Below are 19,442 nucleotides of genomic sequence, written 5' to 3' on the forward strand. Positions count from 1 at the left end.
GTGAGGTTGCGTAATTGACATTGACTTCCATTACAGCTGTGTTAAATTACTCCTCTGATTCTCGTGAGGGAGATGATTACGAACAGTCAGTCAGCCATGAAAAAGCACTAGCTGGAGGGCAATATTGTTAGGAGGAGCCGCCCTGATGACTTCATGTTGGCAACTTTATTTGGGGTCACTACAACAATTTGGAAAAATGACCATTTTTTCCTCTTAAAAGCATGTCAAAAGCAAACACTTTGATGTCAGCACAAGGATAAATCACTAACCGTTCTCCACCCGTCCAAAACAAACCTACATGTACAGAGATTAGTAAGTTTGTCAGAGGTTGTCATTATCAATTTTAAAGTTAAAATACAGTAAGAAATGATGAAAATCATCTTTGAGCTTGCTTTTGTTCAATAAAAGTCATCATCAAGCTGGAATGATGATTAAACAGAATGACAAAGAATTTTGAAAATGCTTTCCTGCACTCATGAAAATCCAAAATTTTAGAAAGAAATCCTCTTAAGCCATAGCAGTGTATTCAACTAACCAAACCTTTCCATAAGTTTAGGAAATGCTCTCACTTCAAGGTGAAACCAGAACTGTCCTGTCCACTCCTGACTCGTCCTGCAAGACTGCACATTGTTTTAAATAATCCCTTTACCATTGCTTGCAGCGGTTTTTGGAGGGGATGGATGGAAAAGATATGATGTGATGGGAGTAAGAGAAGGGGCTAGAGTCTGTATCTTTGGTCTTCCCTTACTGCATCCCATTCTGAGAATGAGTAATAGAAACTTAAATCAGCAGCATCTGGTGCTTTCCAAACAGACGTCAGTACTCCGCATCAGCACCAGCAAGCCGGGGCTAAGCATGAGCGTCTGTGCTTGAAATTCGGCCCCTCAACAGCATGACCTCAACCCCACTGTCAGCTTTGCATCTTCCACTGTGACAGCGCACAGGCTGGAAAATGTGACTCCTGCTGCTCTGCACCACACCAGTTGATATACACTGACAGTGTTGTCTTGATGCAATCAGTGGGCAATCTTGAGGACAATGCCCTGGCAACATTCTCGTTTGGAGGCCCTCCTACAAATGATCTAGTTATCGTACGGTCCAACAATAAACAGGCTGCCATTCTCACTTCTATGAACCAAAATACTTTCCGCATTATTACGAGAAATGAGTTTGGCAGTTTTGAGTTACAAAATAAACCGAGTACAACCAACCAAGAGTCTATAATAAATGATGATCCTCATCATTTATTTAGAAATGGGAAAGTAGTCAACAGATTCCTGTTAGTGCTGTTTGTTCTGATGTTAAAAAAAAAAAAAAAAAATCTCCCTGACACTGCAGCCAGGACTCAGCAGGGCAGAAACAGCACTCATCCACCTCAAGATCATTCCTCTCTTGCTCCGTGCTGTTTCCAGGGTCCGGCCTTGGCCTTTGGCTGCACATCCTGCTCCATCTTCAGCTGAACACTTTCAGATCAGCTAAAACACTCTGCGCAATCTACCCAAGGATGCTTTTAATGCGGTACATGAGGCTTTCTTATCAAGAAGAACATTATGGCAGTATAACATTTAAATACATGCTAATATACATAAGTACGGTGAATATTAATACAGAGAACAAACAGAGAATTTCTCAACTACTCGACATTATTCCCTAATATAAGATTTGAAAGATTTTTTTTTAATTTGTAAAAAGATCAAGCAAAGGCTCAGCTTTTACAGACTTTTGACCAACATCATGTTTAAGCAACTGAGACCTTTGTAATGTTAAAAGGAGTCGATGAAGCCGTGCTAAGTAAAGGAAGACCTGGCTTCTTACACACTTAACATCCTCAGAACATGGCATGACATTTGGCTGGGTTTATTTTGTGTTATCTTGCTGACCATATGACAGACACACAGATAAACAATAGAAAGACGGAGGTTGCGGGGGTAAAGTTAATAGAGACAGTGAAAAAAAAATTGAACGTGAATCTTTGCAGAACTAAAAAGCTTATTTGGACATTTGGAGTCATAAATCTGGGTATTATACTTAAACTGTGGTCAGCTGTTGTCAGGCCATTGCAACATACAGCCTCTCACGGAGGTCCTCCATGAAGAGCGACTTTAAGTTCCAAAGTCATGAACTTCTTAGGCGCAGTTGATATTACACACTCCAACACACACTCAAAGCATGAAGGACTGATGCCACAATAACATCTGGACTGTTGTGCCATCACCGCTTGCAGAGACAGGCTGAGAAAAACAGCACTGGAGGCAGTTGCTAATGGAGCAACTTTGTTTTGTTTTTTTTCTCCCATTTTCAGTGTGTGTTTACACTTATGCAGTAAATTACAGATCAAAACGTTTAGCTGTTAATACTGGAGTGGCTGAGTAAATGTTTTAGTTTGGCTTGATTTCCAGGAAAAAACAACCTTTAAAGAAACACACACAATACACTCAGTACAATGACTAATACGAAGATACTGTGTCATCCCACGGCGCAACACTCTGGAGATGAGCCGGCAAGAGAGGATGTGTTTTGTTTGTCTTTGCTCTCATTACAAACCATCCAAACTCTAAGTAAAATCTAACTGAACATATTTGAGCATTTTAGCCATCTATTAAATGGAAGCAAAACCGTGAAACGGCAACTCAGCTGTTGGGAGTCTTTGCCAGGAAGCAGTAAGTGGTGTTTGTCACATTATTTTTTTTTTTTTTTACCAGTGTTTCATGTTAGTTTATGTCCCAAGGCTAGCACCGTATGAGTTCATGTAAGATAAGCGTAGAGTGTGGAGGATAGTGTCCTTGGAGAATCCAGCAGGACTCCATTGCCACAGTGAGCTGACCACATCCTGTCCTGGTCCAGATAACAACAGGGACACATCATATCACACACAAACACATATACACTTTGGGTCAGTGAACTGCTAAATGAGCCATGTCCACACATGTGATACACACATTTACTGAGGCAGTGTCTAAAACATGACCACACACAGGCACAATACTGCTCTCTTTCTCACTTTGTCCCCTTTAAAATCCACGCACACACACATGCACTGAACAAATTCCGCCTCCACAGGTTTTTATGCACTCTTGAGACACAACTGGAAAGTTTTGGTGAATGGTTTCCAGCATTACTCCCACTCATCTTGCTACAAGTACACTGGTCATTCTGGCTTGCATTTCAGGATTAATGAGCTCACGAACTGCATTAGATCGATTAAACAGCTGAAAAGGAGACGGTAAAAACAAAAGAGGAGACAAGGTTGAGGCACAAGAGAACAGTGCAGGAGGAATTAACATTATTGATGCAAATCAAACAAATGGGGGGGTCTGCAAAGCTGCCGATAAAGAATCAGTCTCCAACACTCACAAACACATGAGAAAAAGGAAAGTGGACAAACACCACAAGCCTGGGCAGACTGTAGAAAGACCCTCCAATCAGTCCTTCACATGAGGGTGGAGAAACGGAAGGAGAAACTGAGAGAAAGAGAGAGGAGGAGGAAACCTAAATCCAAAGCAGATGGTCTTCGTAGGGCCAGAACACCGAGAGCCATCATAAAATCACTGCTCTGCTTTCAATTAGACCTTACATTTCATAGAGACAGAAAAAACGAGAGGTGGGGGGGGATACAACAGCCCTAACAACCCCACTGTAGATCTGGTCACAGCTACAGTGCACCAGGATTATTATGGTGTGTGTGTGTGTGTGTGTGTGTGTGTGTGTGTGTGTGTGTGTGTGTGTGTGTGTGTGTGTGTGTGTGTGTGTGTGGATTTAGATTACTCAATTTGTAAGGATATGTGTGACTGAATTCTCCCAGTCTAGACGACACCCAGGTAACACTGTAAAATGGGTAAAATGGTACGCAGCTGAGGGATGTGACCCTGAAATTACAGTGAATATCATTTAACTACAAAAACCATATCAATGTTCTGCTCCAGTGTAAATCTTATATTTCTATTACTGACCACTGGAAAAAATGTGGTCCAGACCACAGTCTGAGGCCTAAAGGTGATGTTGCGTTTATGTTGATCTTACATTCCAGACTTGGAGTAATGACCAGTGGACAGACACTAGGCCGTGCACTCGCAGACATCTGCCCAAAAGCTGAACCCTTAATCCTCTGTCTCCAGCAACAGAATAGACTAGCCGTGGTTTAATATAATAATGATGCTTCCAAGCCAAACCTAAGAGGAATCATTCTAGAGACCACTACTTTCAAGGTTGTGGATATGTGATTTCTTCCTTTTTCAGCATATTAGAGGAGACCTCTAACTTCCTGAGTGGATTCAATACATTACCCACAGTCTATCCGCAAACAAATATGAAGAGATTGTGCTGACAGTAAAGACTGTGTTTTCATCCAAACGCTACGTGCCACTGAGTATGTTTTTTCTGGGAGAGTAAGTGTCAAGAATAAGGTGGGAAGTTATATAACACAATTACTTTTCCAGCAAATGCAATTTCAATACCTGCTTCACCATATTTAGGATCACAGGGGGGCTGGAGCCTATCAGTGAAGAGTACCAGGTGGTCAGTATGCACATAGTTTCAAAGATGAAACCATGTGTGCCTTGAACCTACAGCCTTTCTAAAGACCAGCGGGGAGAACTTGCTCTGGATGCAAAAGTAAGTTTGGGGAAATTATTTGTGAATTACTTTGCCACTGTTTTCTGTCACATTCATCACTGGCTCATAATAGATGTTTTTCACAGCAGGTATTCCGACAAAACATGAAAACCACAAATGTAATGACTGACATTAACAATGGCTTTAAGTGCTCAAGTAAACTTGAAAGAGCCAACATGTGGCGGGGCTTTTCCTCAGGTGGAGGGCAGCTATTATTCATACAACTGCATTTCCTCTTATTGCATAGTTAAAATGTCTGCTGTAAAAACACCTTTGGAAACACAACTTTAAAAATGGCACATGCCAGGATTACTTCCCAACATTAGCTGCTTTAAAACACAGACAGACAGTAAAGCCCAAAGTTTACAGAGTTGATATGTAATAGAAGAATTATGACACAATCTTTACAATCAACCTTCCTATCTGAGGTGTTGTGGGGATTTAACATAACAAAACAAGATTGTACCTTAAAGATAGTTCAATATAATGTTCAATTAAGCTTTATTTGTATAGCACCAAATGACAAAAGTCGTCAAAGTCAAAATCAGTTCAGACCAATTCATTGTGAACCCTGCTTATAATAACTGTGTTCATTCAAGCCAATTTATAAAGAAAAATAGCCTGTCTAAGTAAACCAACTGCATCATATTTACAATCAACCTGTTGTCTCATTAGTTAGAGTTAACTAACCTGGCATCCCCACAGGAAGACTGACAAAGTAATTATAGTTATACATTCACCGTTGCTAACCATCATATGGTAACCATATATCTAATTAACAGATAAACCAAGGACAAAGAGAGAGTTGCATGAGTGTGTCTTTTGCATAGATGTATTCAGCCTTGTGGAGATACTTGTGGAGATTTGGAAGACTGTTGTGACTCAAGTCTACCCAAGTAAACCCTAAACAAAACTTGAGTTAGCTATAATATAGTTAACTAACAAGATTAATAATGTTGTTTAGACACACTGAGCTCATATGCTCGCTTGTTCGGCTACAGAATCTGGCACTGGCTCTACACCGGCGTCATGGGGCTTAGTTTTATTTATTTTCTTTTTATTTATTTATTTCTTGTAGATTTGTGATTATTGGCCCAATGTGATGTCACAAGTCTTATTAATAATGCAGAGTCACTGAATGTTTGACATTGCCTCGTGCACCTAAGACTAGATCAAATGGGGAAAAAAAATCATTCTTGAACAGAAAGGCTCAAGACAAAGGAATCACTATTTTCCATTTAGCAATAGTTACATAAGTTTTACACAAACTGACAAACAACATTGAGGCTCTTCTTACTGAAAACAACAGTTTATTTAATGTGAGATTGTTTGGCATGATATGATGTAACGAGTATTCACACACCATGAAGTTATATGATCAGCGAGAACTGAGTCAGCTATTCAAAAGGAAGAGCCTCGGGTTGTTTGTCAGACCACCAAGTAAAGAGCAAGAATGTTTTGCAAGAATAATTTGCCCCAAATGACCCAACAAAAAGTATTCTTACTATTGGGCACTGCTTCACTACGGCTGACTCGATACAAGCCATTTAAACGACAAACACCATGAATAGATTTACAAGCATGCATTCACAAATCACTTTGCTATGTCGTGTTTCTATCCTGCTAGAAAAGCAAATCAGCAAGAAAAATAGCTCATGAGCTGCGACATTCATGAGGACTCCTTTATTTTTTTCAACTTCATATTAAAACCCTCAGTAATCGAGTCGTCTGACATCACAGCAGCTCCAAAAAACACATCAGAAAATGCCTGTCAGTCAGAGCTGAGGGCCAAGTGAGGGCATCCAGATGGCCACCCCTTCAAGTCTCTCACAAGAATGATACTGTCACCACCTCAGCTGTGTCCCACTGCATACAGAACAAGCATTTTTTTATTTGCTGTTTCCGCCGCAAGGGCTAAACAGCCGCAATTTCGTGCCAGAACCTCAGCCAGGTGCATCATGGGGACTATTCATCAATCGCACCATGCACTACGAGTTCTAAATACAGCCCCTGTTTTCTTGCATCTCCCTCTTCTCCCCTGCAATCTTTCTCACCTCCCTCTCTCTCTCTGGTGTGCTCCTTTGCTGGTGCAGCTGTCTCTTTATAATGCCTGTAAGGAAAAGTGGCTGAGACTGAGAGTGACGAGAGGAACAGGTGTGCCGTTTATGTGATAAATTTGCCCCCACTAAAGCACAATGCATCTCTGTTTATGAAAACAATCTTCCCTGAACATGGCTGGGTAGAGCAGACAGACAATATACTCTGGCTGCCACAGAAAAACAAGCTTAAGGGAATTATAGGGTGCAAATCTTTCCTTTGCAATCAGCATGAGAGTAAGGGCTTGGCTGGTGCTTGCTTTAGAGAAACAAGCAATCAAATTACTTTATCAAACAAATATGTTAATTATAGTCAGATGAACTTAATCCAAGTCTGCATTTTGCGACTAATAGTTCTATTTAATGACCTGAGACATCATTATGTCTTGAATATGTTGTCCCTAGAAATGAGAAAGCATGTGACACATAAAAGATGTTAGGCGAATATACAATCATTTAAAAAAAACATAATGACGCATCGGCAGACAGAAAAAAGAAAAAGTCACCCAGCTTTTGGAAACAATTGGAGAGTCAGTATCCAAGCTAGAGGTGCCTTAAACTGCTGGGCTGCTCCCCAGCGTTCCGTAGCGCTCCAATCACTAGCCAGCATCTGGAAACCATCAGTGTAAACAAAGGAAGAGCGGAGGAGCTCAGGCCCCGCTCTGCCTCTCCGCATCCCCCAGGACATCACTCAGAGAGCAGCACAAGAACGCCAAACTCCGAACCTGTGTGTATTGCATTTCCATGTGCCCGTAAGCGTGAACCAGTGTGTCTGCACACATATCTACTCTTGTGTCCTCATCTCAGGATCTGTATTTAGTTTGGCCAAAGTTCAGAAAGGGATAGATTAGCAGATACAGTGGATGGGGCTCGGTCCACAATGCTGGCCTCAAGTCTTTTGGAGTTTTTGTTTGGTTTGCTCATTAAGCATAGTATTTCTGATAAGGTTTCTAATTGCTTTAATGTGGTTTCAGTTAGCGTGCTAGCTTTGGCGGCCTTACGAATGCTACAGGGCAGGCGCGGCAAAAACCTGGATGTGGTTTGAACCTGAGAACTTGCTTTCCTCTGTGAAACATCAAAAAGATCAAAGCATCAATCATGTCTGATTCTTGTCTTAAGCATGACAAGGAAATATTCCCTGAGCTTTTGATAGTGTTTCAGTAACCTCATATCTATTAATCATGCGGTTTGGTTGTTTTTTAGTTCAGCTTAAACTCCCAAAATGTTGTTCATGGAGCTGTGAAACACTGAATCCCTTTGATGCTTGTGCACACAGTGCAAACATCCCACCACACTGCTTTCATTGCTCCACAGCTCCACATCTACAACTGCTGAGATAAGCAATCTTATCTTATGCAGCTGTCTCTAAATATAAACCACAGAATTACACATCATGTACATCACACAGCCTTGATCACACACTGACAGTTTTAACCACAAAGTAAACAAATGTATGCATGGTGTTATCCTGCAGACAAAGCTGCAGGAAAGCACAGTCCACACACAGTAATATCATATCCCATAAAAAGAATGTAGAAAAAAGGCAATGACAATGAGCCTATTTAACAATATATCTTGCTCCAATATTTTTCTACTCACTGATCTGCCTCGACTGACACATTGTGTTCAAACATAGTTTTAGTTTCTTTGTCCAGTCTTTCAAACTACAGATGTAAAATCCTGTTTGAACCATAAGCTACACAGCCAAAAACTGAGCTGACGAAACAAGGTGGTCCAAGTCCAGATCAAACTGAGCTATGACTCACTTCATATCTGATGTAAAACATTTTCTTGGATGGTTCAGGCCTATTACTAAAAGCTCTGCTAAGCTGTAATAACACAAAGGGAGCGAAGGAGAGTCCTGAAAACTTACAAAAACTTTCTGGGTTTTTGGCATGTGGACTTCTCTGAAGAAACTGGCCTCTCTAAAAATGCATTTCATATGACAACTATTCATCGGATGTACATTTGCAAGCATAAACAAAAAGAAGGGGGGTGGTAACTTGGGTGTGGCGAACGTGGTTTAGAGCATAACAAATATCAAAAAGGGAAAGTTGTTTTTCTCCATCTATTTCTTGTTACATTGTCTGTACTGTACATCTTCTTTGTTTGTTGATATCTTTTGTTATGTTTTGGGTTTTTTTGCATGTAAAAAGTTACAAAACCTTGAGGTTACACCAAAGGAAGTTACTCTCCCCAACAGACCAGACAGCTCCTTAACATCTTTCAACAGCATGTTGGAAGTGCAGCCATACTTTTTAAACACACTATGTAACATTGCTAAATGGCTAATGTGGCATGACTCAAGCAAAAAATGAGTAGTCCCTTCACACTCCACCACACTCAGTAAGTTTACATGCACAGTTAAGTTGAGCTACAGTTATAAAGTCACTTTTCACATAGGGCACATTCACACTGCCGCTGTTTGGACTGCTTTAAACGGACGGTGGTCCACTTCCAGGGACGGTACAGTTCATTTGGCGCAGAATGAAAAACAACTGCACTCTAATGTGGACCAAAAAACAGACTCTTGTCCACTTGAAAGAGTCCTGCTTGGTCCAGTGTTACCAACCCGAACAACCTGAATCCATTACGATGACCAAACTTCATTTGTTACTACATTTAATGCAACTATTGTTATTTTGTCATAAATTTTAATTACGAGACAAAAGGAAAAGAAGACAACACAGTAAATATATCTGAAGGTTTTTTTGTAATCAGAAATATCACCAAACTACCTCCCTACACTCTGCTTTTTTGCTACTTGGGGGCTTTATTCATTTGACTGGGAGAAAGCTGCATCAACCAGATATCATCCATGGGTTCAGCAAGGTTCTCCAATCCTAAAATACAAAACCAGCAGCAGAAAACTCACTGTCACTCAGTCCCAGCGAGTAAGCGCAAGTAGGGGAATGATTCAATGAACAAAGTGTGTCCAAATTTACTACAAAAAATGGTGATATTCCAACTTTTAGCTTGCCCAGAACGAGAACTGTGCATGTTCAGACCTGCTTGTGCCAGAAGCATTTTATCTCCCAGCCACATTATCTCCCTAATCCTACTTTGAAACTTTCAACTTTCAAGATTTCAGTTGGACTGACATGTTGGCCTCTTATTTCAAAACCTCTGGTTTTGATCGAAGTGACAGAATAATTGATTTTTTAAAACTTTTTCTATATCAGCTGACCAATTAGAGCACATTGACACTTTCATTAAAGAGAAGCTTAAAGCAACTGGAATAAAAAAGTTTCACACGGAAAGCATCAGTAGGTAATAAAGGTTGTATTTGTGTGCACATCAAACATGTAAACCAACTTGATCAGAGCCTGAAAATAAGATTTTAAATCTGTAAACATGTGAGCCCACTGGTCACTCAAATATGACCTTGTTGAACCTAGGAGCTCACTTTCATCCATACACCTGCATGAATTATGAAACTGCTGCAGTTTCTTGCAATAAAGAGGACAAAGCTAGAAAACCTTCAGCTAATTTTATAGAAATTTAACCATTCCATTCCATCTCTACACTATAATGCAAATAAACAGATGCACCAAAGAAACAGCACTTCTACCCACCAGGTATCCTTCTTACATCCAGTCATCCCATGTTCAGTATTACAGGGCTACACCAACTCGTGGCAACTAGTACAGCTATTTAGATATATATTTAAATAGCACCTCATTCATTACACACGCTGACAAGCAGAGAGCTGACATTCCTGTGCCACTTTCAAGAAGCTGAGTGACACATTCTTGAAAATCAGTACTATACAATCGCATACAAAGCTGTAAACTGTCAATCTATAATATGAGCACATCTTCATGAGTTGATATCTACTCACAGAACAACCTCTGTATGTGTGTTTTCTAATTTTAGTCATCAAATGGTATGCAAGCTCACTAAATATTACTTCCCCCACGAAGAGTCCCACCACAGACACAGCCGTCAGGCGCTCGGCTAGCACTCGTCTGCATCTGCTCTGCACCCATGTGGGTCAGGGTGCTATTCTTAAAAAAGGTTTCATATTCTAGAAGTTCTTTATTTGAGCTATTCATACATGCTTGACCATTCATTACACTATATAAAGCAGTTTACTCACAATAGCACCTCCCAGTTGTTTCCACGTCTAAACAAGCTTTTAAAGGGCTTCTGCTGGCATGTGTGCTGTTACTCCCTCTCAGGTGCAGTGCGTGTGTGTGTGTGTGTGTGTGTGTGTGTGTGTGTGTGTGTGTGTGTGTGTGTGTGTGTGTGTGTGTGTGTGTGTGTGTGAGAGAAGCAGCACAGAGAAAGAGAGAGAGAGTGTTACACGCAGATGAAAAACAAGAAGAAGTGCAAAATAAGGAATGTGGAAAGAAACCAGAACAATTTTGGGATATAATCAAATCCACAACTATGTGAAAACTGAGGCTTAACAGGCAATATTTTCTTAAAGCATCACATACCCACATGCATCAGAAAGAGTACAACAAAAATTACAAGTAAAGTTTTTTATAAGATGGATAGTTTTTAAGGAAGCGGTGACACTCAATGTTACCCAGCTTTACTTATGGGATTCTAGGCTGAACCACTTTATGGATGGGTTTGTAATCTCACTGTGACATGCAGGGGAGGACTTTGAGCTGACATCCACTCTAGCTGTTAAAAAAAAATCTAGTCAATTTCCAACTCTGTGGAAACATCACAATACCTCATTCTAGGAAACAACCTCTGTTTGGTGAAGTGCACAGTGTGAGTGTGTGTGTGTGTGTGTGTTTATGCTGAAAGATACCAATACTAGGCCAGAGTGCACACAGAAACTTGGTTTATGTAATTATTTTTAAAAAGTATCTTGATTTTAACACTTTCCTCAGATTGCAATAAAGTCTTGTAATGGTACCAGGCATATCACTTCTGTTTAGTCTGTTCTTTGAGATGCTGAGATATCTCTCAGGGAAAAGGTAAATCAAGACAGCGGTACCAAAGATTAAACAACCCAACCAGTATCAGTCATGAAGATAAGTGGAGATGCTTTGCCAGAAAGCACACACACACACAAAAAAGAAGGCATTTTCATTTTAAAATGTCAACAAAGCCCACTGAAAAATGAGGGGTTTAAATTATATTCTAAATCCCCAAAATATTATGACCTCAATTCTTTTCCCCTTTGTCATATCATATAGTATACAGAATAAAAAAACACCTACAAAATGGTTGTGAGACTCCTCTATATGAGGACAAAAAGAAATTTTAAAAAAACAAAAACTGTAAAATAAGATTATCTTTCATAAACTATCAATTAAAAATGCATGCATATAGTTTTATCCAGTTGCAAGAATAACAAAACATTTTCTTGTGGGAAATGATGCAGTTTTCAATAACGAAGCAGAGCTGACAGTAAAATCTAGTCATCTGCTGATGTAGATTAAAGTAATCTCAGCTAAGTCATCTTTAATGATCTTATAACTATGAAATTAAATTTGTTGACCTGCAGTTTCTGCTTGTTTTGATAAACTGGAGGAGGTATAGTGTTATGTGCGGTTGTATGCAGGTAGCTCCTGCTTGATTTTAGACCAATATACTGACTCCATCAGACAGCGGTCTTGCTGCACATTGCATGCACACTGTATACACCGTGCAAGTGCATGCAGATTTTTCTCTTCAGCAACAAAACCTCACCATCTGTGTCCAAGACAGCTGCACGGGCATAGCACCAGGCCAGCATCTTTTGCCAGAACCCAATTCCCAGATTCCTAGATTTCCACAAACCGGCTTCCTTAATCGGCCACGGATCTCAGTGTCTGCTCTCAGATGACTGATGGATACCCCTGAGAATTGAGTGTGTGTGTGTGTTTTCATTCAGACATTTTCTCATTTAAAACTGTCTGGAAGTTTTTGGGGGGTTTTTTGTTTGTTTTTTTTATTTCTTCATGCTTGTTCATAGAAAATACACATTCAGGCCAGCTGGGCCCTAAAATGTGTCCTTGTTGAACCCAGAAGCTCACCTCCATCAACACACTGTCTCGTCATGGAAGAATTTTTTTTTTTCAGACAATGGATAAGTTCCCCTACACTCCTACACTTACTGGCCATTAAGCGCTAATGCTGAGGGAGTCTGTGGGTGAACCCCCCCCCAGCTCGCTCCTCGCCTTGGACTTAACCACCAGTCCCGACAAGCTGTGCAGCTGCACAGCAGCATTTGGTTACAATCCAGTCCAGCGAGTGACAAGGCCAGGTTGCGTGGAAGACTGGGGCATACAGAGGTGCACAAAACATTGATATTTGCCACAAGTTGTTCATGCTGCTGCTATCTGTGTGTGTGCATGTACCATCTGCAGTTGTTTGAATGTGGATGGGTATTTCTGACACTCACTCTGCTGTGAGAATGCACGTGTGTTGCTAATCTCAGTGTCCAATCTATATTGGACCTATGGCCCTATATGGTTTCTCAATGCTCTTCCAAGACCCTTTCTGTCTTTCACTCCTCAAACATAAAATATCTCGACAAGTGGGAGTCACAGCAGTTACAGCTATGACATTATGAAAGAGAAAATATGTCTGATGCAGCGTGTCCCCAGCATCCCTGATAAGCCTTATCTGTTTACAATGCAGGCTACACTCGCTCTCAGTCACTGTCTTTGGTAACCTGACTGAGTGTTAGAGCAGAGACAGATCCAAGGCCTTCAGAGCCTTTTGCTGTGACTGGAAGGAAGATCAGGGGTCATCCTGTAAAAACATTCCCATGGAGCACCTCCCCCCAGTCCTCATCCCTGCCAGAAATTTCAACACACAACAGGGAAGTGCATGCGCAAAGAGAGAGGAGGCAGAAAAAGTTTAGAAATGAATTATGGATAACTTTTGAAGTAAGTAGAAGCACAGTCAGAATTCCTATTTTCACCCACTGGAACTGTATTTCAACTTTATTTCTTGTACTGAAACATTCCAGCACACAAGCTTGACTTTTATTGTACTTTGGGATTATTTAACTCTTAAAGCTGGGGTAGGTAACCTTGCTCAGAGACATTTTTTTTTTTATTCGGGGTGAAATGGTTCCTCGTCCTGATAGTAGTCTATGCATTTTGTAATCATGAACAATAAGAAATATAGTTAGACCTCTCAGTTTACTGTAAATCTGTTAAAAACTCTGACCAATCAAAACATTTGGGCCAAATTGAAGTTGTTAATTTCTTATATTTTGTAAGCTTCTTCTCCCGGTTCCCCTCCTCCCCCTCCCACATCGCATACCCTGCATATAAATAGCATGTTAGGATGAAAATACAAAGTAGTGAAGAAGAAACTCGAAAGGCAAACATGGCTGAGAAAAAACAGGACGGATTTCCCCAACTCGATTCGGTTTATTTGCCTCCTCCTGCTAAACAGCCGAGAAAAAGAAAATTGTCGGTGGAAAAAGTTGCGAACTAGAAAGGTATTCGTAGAATGCAAACATCCACCAAGGCCACCAAAATTCCTCCTATTCACTCCAATCAGTGATCTGGATCGCCACCTAAATCAAATCACTTCTTCCTTTTCACATTACCAACAACTCCTGAAAATTTTATTAAAATCCGTCCATAACTTTTTCAGTTATCTTGAACACAAACAGCAAAACAGATAAATGCCGGGAAAAACATAACCTCCCTGGCGGAAGTAAGAAAAAAGCCTTGGATCACGCAAGGAGCAAAACCAAAGGGGGAGGAGCCAAGACGGGGTGCTACTTTCACATCTTGCTAGCTTCTCTACATTAGCTACCCCAGCTTTAAGATAAATGTCTGATTTATATACAGTGTTTATCCATAATCATATTTGTCTAAATTTTCACTCATGACTAGCTTTAGCTTTAATTTTTTTCTTTTGCTTGAACCTTTTTGGCTTTTTCTGAACAGAAAAAAGGTTTACACACCCAAAACAAGTATTATCTCCCCCAGAAGATGCTTTTCCTGAAGTAAGTAAAACACCCCAACTTTACTCCAAGCTGTTACTTATCTACAGCCAAGCACAATTCAACACACTTGCCCTGCACTTTTGGTTTGACACACCTACATAAAACCAATTCACACACCTGTTAGCACAGCTGACCAATCAGAAAAGACTTGGCATTTTTTAGACTGCAAAGATGCAGGACGTGAAATAAAGTGTTTTTTAGTGAGTTTTCTGTGGCTTCTTCTTTCCATTCTTATTTTCTAATTTGTGCTAATTTTAAATTGTGCAAAACAAATAAAACCCGACGATGTAATGCCTAACATTCATGGTTAGATGTAATGTCGAACCATCTGGACTCCTGAGACTGTTCAAGCTACTTTCTAGCCAACAAGAGGAGACATCAACATAATTAAACATGGCGAAGGAGACAGAAAAAACTATTACAAAATCAAAACCATAGGAGAGGCCCTTATAGTCTACATTTTGATGTGGATGCAGAGACTATATAGGCCTGTCTGCATGGTTTTTTGTTGTAATTCTTCTTTTTTTTTTCTATAAAATCTAAGTTTCTGTCTAAACAGACTTGAGTGTGACGCACCACTGAGATGCATTGAGGGCCCTGCTGAGGGAACAATACAAGCCTGCCTTCCTGACCTCTCTGTCTAGCATATCCTACAGACATACAATGACTGCCTTAATTACCAGACTCCATTCCCACCACTAGGGCTTTCCCCAATGGTGCTCATTGAGAACCACAGTCTCTCCCTAAGGTGCCCATTCAAGCATAACACAAAGCAAGCAGTGTCAGTTCCTGATCTCTTGACACCAACTCCAGTACAGGGTGCCAGTACTCGCAGATTCGCTCTCGGTCTGTCTGTCTGCTTGTCCGTCCCCGCTTTCACTCTGGTCGTACATTACGAAAGAGACTCTGTTGTTTCCATGTGACAAGAATCGGTGCTGCTACACGGGGCAATTAGTTCACCCAAATACCGATCGACCAGTGAAGATAAGCATGCAAATCACTTGTTAGTCTGACATTGATGTATCACTCTGGTGGTTTAGTGTTTGGATCATTTGTAAATCTTTTTCACCCTCTACCTTACTCGTCTCCCTGATGAGCAGAAAGTAGGCAGAGATAAGGTTACACTAACTGTCAGGGTGTGGAAAATTCTTATCATTATTAGTAAATCCTTGTTTATAATTTAATTATAGTCTTATTTTGTCTGTAGAGAATCAGAAAACATTATGGACACTACAGTTTCCAGAATAAATACGGCAGATAATCCAACACATTAAAAAAAAAAAATAAAAAAAAAAAACTCAAGGGGAACAAATCAACAACAAATGTTGTCAGACCAAGAAATATAACCTTGAAAACTTTTACCGCTTCATAAATTAATGAAAACAATTCCCTGAAGTCTTCATAATCATATGCATAAATTAAAAAAAAGTTATCACACAGTTATGACTGAATGAGTGTTAAAGGAAAACCCAGAAATGTGTGTTTTATGATAGGAGGTGACAGAGCTTTCTGGACCAAGTGTGCTGTTGTGAAAAAACTAACCACTGACCCTCCTCGCCCTCAGAGGAAAGCGAACCATGTTGTTGGAGTTCCTGAGGCCTCAGCACAGGCTCGCTGACCTAATGTCCAATTCACTGGTTTATTTATGTTGTCAAAAACAAAACATAAAGCAAAACAATGAGTAAGTGCCCACGTCATTTATTTCCTTTTATTAACTCAAGCTTGAATTTGACAGTGATGGCTCAGCAACGTGACTGGAAAAATAATCACATAACAATATGTTACATAAGAGACTCTAACTCTTGCTCAAATCAGGCTAATAAGGTAATCTAGGATCATTTAGACAACACACTCTGAGTATGATTAGCAGAGATGCACATAAAGATAGTAGGATTTGCAAAATTCATCCATGTCACAACAAATGGATCAATCACATTGCCTACATCTATATCTTCGGATTTAATCCAAGCAAACAATAGATGATTAGACTGAGAAGTGAGAAGCAGAAGATCATCTTTTCATGGTGAGTTTATTGATTCCACTCATTTTTCTCCACGTTTCATCATTAATTTCACAGGTAGCTGTAAGTTTACCGCATCATGCTCAATGTAAGAGCGTGTTGCCTCCCAGAGATGAGGCTCTCAGTGTCACGGTTAACAAAACAGGAAGCGGTGTGATTGTTGTCTCAGCAAAAATGGAGAGGAAGAATGGGATTTCTGTACAGAACACAAACCAGCTGGCAGGAAACCACACTTTTATCATTCTTTTAACTTTGATTTCCTTTCAGGGGAAGTGCCCTCACTGCCCTTCCACTGCTCTGCTGTCTCCCAGCTCTTATGCCATTCTCAAACTCTCAGACTTTGCCCTCTGTATCCAAGACAAGAAAGACTCAGTGGCAGTGAGTGACATGACAATGACACATCTAAAATGCCTGCCTGCCACAGCAAATAATGGCAGCCATGTCAGAACTGGCCTGAGGGCATAGAGATCATGGGGGTAAAATGCAAAACATTCTCTCCTGACAAATGTTGAAGTGTGACTGGGGTGTTGAAATATGGATTGCTGATTGGATTAACAAACTGCAGGATGTGTGAGGAGGGAAAAAAAAACCAGAGAAAACAGCTGTCGAAGACAAAGTAAATAGAAATAAAAATTTCAGGATGCATATCTCTCATTGAAGGCAAGTGGTTAAACAGAGCTTAGAAAAGCTGAAGGACACATGTAGGATCTACGTTCTGTCTCTTTCCATGAACATTAGCCTTCAGGGGACAGCAAACGTCTGCAGCTACATTCAGCCTGCATAATCCATCAAACTATATGATAATCAGCAAAGGACACACTATCAAAGGAGGTTTGCAAGGCAGTTAAGACATTCGGCTGCATGTTTCCACTACAAAAAATGACAAATGTTTCGCTAGACATTTAAGGCAGAGGTGCTGTGAAGGTGAGATAAAAGCTGCACACGGGAACACTAAATTTTAGATTATGCAAGAATATTTCTTATTGACTGGAAAATTGGGATTTTACAGGAAGCTTCTTCCCAGGTTAGCTAAAAAAATGAGGTGAATAAAGTGAAAAGGACAGGTTTAGCTTGTTTTATTAGCCACGAACAAAGCCAACATAGTTTGATTAACTGTTACAGCTGCAACACCAGCACGGGAACACTCTGCCTTCCAGATGTGCATGTGGTAGCTTGACTTCCTTTTGCAAATACTTATCCGAACCTCTTAAATAGAAAAAAGAAAGCCCCCAACATACTTTTAATGGCTAAATAAATTACAGTTAAAGCGGATAAAGCATTTAAATTAATATATTTATATATATTTTGCCCCTCAGAGGGCCATTACCAGGAACTTGCCCAGAATAAAATAGAGAAACTGATAAATTGAGCAACAGAGCTAAATCTAATTCAGATTTAATATCAGAAAGCAGTTGGAAGTGCACATACAAGGCTTAAAACCCTTGTGTTTGCAGAGTGGAGCATGCATAAAATGCTGTGCAGTGATGTAACACTGGTAAATTATAAACTTACAGCGTGTTACTGACACATGATCCCCTCCCGTACACAACAACCGAAGCTTTAACACAACAACCAACTGAAGCATTAAAACAAAGTCATTGCACAATCATTCCAGCATGACTGCCAGCCCATTTGGAAATTGGGATTCTGACTTGGATCACTGCTCAGTCAAAGGCAAACACTGCAGGCTTTAAAAGTAAATATGTTCTGTGAGAACAACAACCAGTGATGTTTGTTATGAGAGACAGTAATGGCAAGTCATGAAGTTTATCACCATGACTGAAAGGAAAGCACACATTTTGGCAACACTTGCTTTAAGTGTGATTCGCATCTGGTGTGAACAGGGGGGGGGGGGCCTGACTTCACAGCTCACCTCAAGTCTCCGTGTTAACACTGTTATGGGAGATTATGGTGACCATTTGCCACAAAAGACAGACTGCTGCTAAAATTAACACCACATGAGATGTGATGACTATCACGGTAATTGGCATATGGTCACAGATACACATCAGATGTGTGCTAAGGGAGGTTCAGTCATGGCAAAATCACACAGGCTTGACTGACAGACTGACAAGGATGGAGAGGAGGGGGTAAGTCTGCATGAGTGCATATTAAAGTAAAAGTCATGTTCATTCCTTCAACAGACTAAAATTAGTGATTCAGTTAACACGTGTCACATTTTGGTTAAATTTACTGCAAACACCGGGCTGGAAATATCCAAAGCCAGATATCACTACTGACATAGCTGGTGAATAATTTAAAAGATAATAAACTTTGAAATTAATGCTTTATACTGCGTAAACACATTCCGCTGATACCAATCTGAACAAGAGGTTCATTATACTGGCACGATAAAGAAAGCTCTGTATACAGATCAATGGGCTCCATGTGTTTCTGATCAACACAGTAACTGCAATGCTTCTGGCCCAGATCATCTCCTCTATCTGCTCTCCCTGTTGTGTTTTTTTTGCACGATGGGTTCTTATGGAACATTCCGTATCCAAGTGTGGTCATTGCTTTATTACATGTATAATAACTTTGTTTCAGAGCAGGGCGCTGAAGAAAAAAATCTGCCATCAACAGTTTTTTATTTCTTTGTCGTTATGCAGTTGATACAACAAAAATGAGAAGCTTTACAAGGGAAGCAGCAGCTCTTTGGAAGTTCAATTTATTGCCACAATGAGCTTTTTTGTTCAAAAATTGATGTTTTGAAAAACATGTTTGACTTTCCAGCTGAGTTATTTGAAAGGAATGACAAACACCACTCATATGTTTTTGTTGACTATGAATCAACAAA

General features: G+C 40.2%; 1 protein-coding gene across 1 annotated transcript in view; it reads right to left on the bottom strand.

Moving 5' to 3' along the window:
* Nucleotides 1-19,442, bottom strand: part of zcchc24 (zinc finger, CCHC domain containing 24) — a 41,618-nt gene that overhangs the window by 7,190 nt on the left and 14,986 nt on the right. The window lies entirely within an intron of this gene.

The sequence above is a fragment of the Telmatherina bonti genome (assembly GCF_933228915.1).
Source record: "Telmatherina bonti genome assembly, chromosome: 11".
NCBI lineage: Eukaryota > Metazoa > Chordata > Actinopteri > Atheriniformes > Telmatherinidae > Telmatherina > Telmatherina bonti.